Here is a 2,945-nt window from a genome sequence, read left to right as displayed (position 1 = left end):
ACAATGTCAAGAGAATAAAAAGACAAACCACAGACTGCGAGAAAATATTTACAAAAGACACAGCTGATAAAGGATTGTTATCCAAATATACAAAAGACTCTTAAAGCTTAACAATAGGAAAAATAAACAACGCAATTAAAAAGTTAAAGGGGCCGGCCTAGTGGCATAGTGGTTAAGTTCGTGCTTCGCTTGGGCGGCCCAGGCTTCGCAGGTTCGGATCCGAGGCACAGAACTAGCACCACTCATCCAGCCACGTTGTGGCAGCATCCCACACAAAGTAGAGGAAGATTGGTAGAGATCTTAGGTCCGTGACAATCTTCCTCAAGCAAAAAGAGGAAGATTAGCAACAGATGTTAGCTCAGGGCCAATCTTCCTCACACACACACAATGAGCCAAAGACCTTAGCAGACACCTCACGAAAGATGGTATATGGTGGCAAATGGAAAAATGTTCCACATCATACGTCATCAAAGCAATGCAAATTAAAGCAACAATGAGATACCACCATACACCTATTAGAATGGCCAAAATCCAGAACTCTGACAACACCAAATGCTGGTGAGGATGTGGAGCAACAGGAACTCTCATTCGTTGCTGACTGGAATGCAAAATGGTATAGCCGCCTTTGCAAGACAGTTTTGTCTTACAAAACTAAACATACTCTTGCCATATGATCCAGTAATTGCACTCCTTGGTATTTGCTCACATAAGTGAAAACTTATGCCCACACAAAAACCTGCACACAGATGTTTATAGCAGCTTTATTCATATTTGCTCAAACTTGGAAGCAACCAAGATGTCCTTCAGTAGGTGAATGGATGAGTAAACTGTGGTACATCCAGACAATGGAATGTAATTCAGTTCTAAAAAGAAATGAGCTGGCAAGCCAAGAAGAAGTATGGAGAAAACTTAAATGCATATCACTAAGTGAAAAAAGCCAATTTGAAAAGCCTACATACTGTATGAGTCCAACTCTATAACGTTCGGGAAAAGGCAAAACTATGGCGACAGTTAAAAGATCAGTGGTTGCCAGAGGTTAGAGGGAAGGAGGGATGAATAGGCATGGCACAGGGCACTGTTAGGGCGGTGGAAACACTCTGAATGATACTATAATGGTGGATATATGACATTACGCATTTGTTAAAACAACACCAGGAGTGAACAGTAATGTCACCTGTGGACTTGGATCGTAGTGATGTGTCATTGGTTCATCGCTTGTGACAAACATACCACTCTGCTGTGCAATCTCGATGGTGGGCGACGGGGAGCGTATGGAACTCTGTACCTTCCACTCAATTTTACTGTGAACCTAAAACTACTCTAAAAACATTGTCTTAATAATAAAAGAAAAAGTCTATTAAAAAGCAAAAGCTTTCAAGATTTTTAAGCAGGGGAATAATATGATTAGGTAGTTATAAAACCGCCCTTCCCTGGTATGTTTACCAACGCATTCTATTTATTCACTTGCTTTCAACATTCAAAACATTATGGTTCTAACTTTTCAAATATTTCAAAGTCAATCATTTACCTCTCTGTGAAATGTCTGCAAATGCATACTTGCAAACAACCCAGCAAAAGCATCAGTGGAGCTGTTTCCACAGAAGGTGCTGGAAGGAATACAGAACCATACGTGAGGTCCCTAAGCTGATTGCTTCTATCTCGGTTCTTCTCCATGCACAAACCCATCATTGACGGTGGCTCCATCCCCGTGTCCTGGCCTGAGGTTACTGAATACATGAATGTAGGCTAACTAATAATTTTGTTTAATGGAAGTAAATGGTCTGCTGTAGAAAATACAGAGAGGTGGCTCTGAAATGGGTGAAAATAGTAAAGTTGAAACCATTTAATGAAGAATTTTAGTGCTTAATAGAGTTTTAGTTTGCTATAACAAGTAATAGGAAACCACAGTAGACTTTTTTTTTAGATTTTTAAAAAGATTTATTATAGTAAAAATTCTCCCAAAAATAATGTATAGACTGAGACATTACTATTAATAGTAGGATTTATCCCAAAGAATAAATCGATAAGAGCCTTAATTATTTTAAATGCAAATACAAATGAGATAATATTTTTAAAACACCAACTCAATAAAATTTCCTTTTTCTTTATTGTAAAATATACATAAAATTTACCATTTTAACCATTTATAGTGTACACTTTAGTGGCATTAGGTATATTCAAAATTTTGTACAATCATCACCATTATCCATTTCCAGAACTTTTTCAATGTCCCAAACGGAAACTCTGTACTCACTAAACATTAACTTCCCATTTCCTTCTGGCGCCTGGTCACATCTGTTCTGCTCTCCATAACTATGAATTTGACTACCTAGAGTGCTCCATATAAGCGGAATCATACAATGATTGTACTTTGGTGTCTCACTTAATTCACTTTGTATAATGTTTTCAGTGTTTCATTCGTGTTGTAGCAAATATTAGAATTTCATTCCTTTTAAAAGTAACTAATTCTCTTGTATGCACACACTACATTTCGTTTATGCATCACTTTGTCCATGGCCACAGTAGACGTTTAGCTGATGAGAGACGTGATAAAAATGATGCAGCAGGAGCACTGCTCTGACAGCCGTATTTTTCCAAATCAGATCGCAGGATATAGGATTTACTTTTTTTTCAAGTTTGTGAACTTAATTATTTGAATGTTTTCAGAAAGTTATGAAAAATAAAATGCAGCTTCATATTTAATGAATCAGTCCTGAAAGGAAAAAGTACATGTCATAGAGAGGCTTAGCAAATCAAAAGTTGCAGATTTTGTGAATGAGAGGGAGGAAAGATGTGAATCCTTCTTAATCTCAAATTTCAGCAAAGTAGTTAAAGCCACAACCAATGCCAGTTTTTGTCCCAAATCCAAGAACTCAGACCAACCTTTGGCTGGTACGTCACATTCCCTGCGTAGGACTTTGTTTTCTCACAAGCAATCCAGAGAG

This window comes from Equus quagga, chromosome 2, assembly GCF_021613505.1.
Source record: "Equus quagga isolate Etosha38 chromosome 2, UCLA_HA_Equagga_1.0, whole genome shotgun sequence".
Classification (NCBI taxonomy): domain Eukaryota; kingdom Metazoa; phylum Chordata; class Mammalia; order Perissodactyla; family Equidae; genus Equus; species Equus quagga.
Note: the sequence above shows the minus strand (reverse complement) of the source record.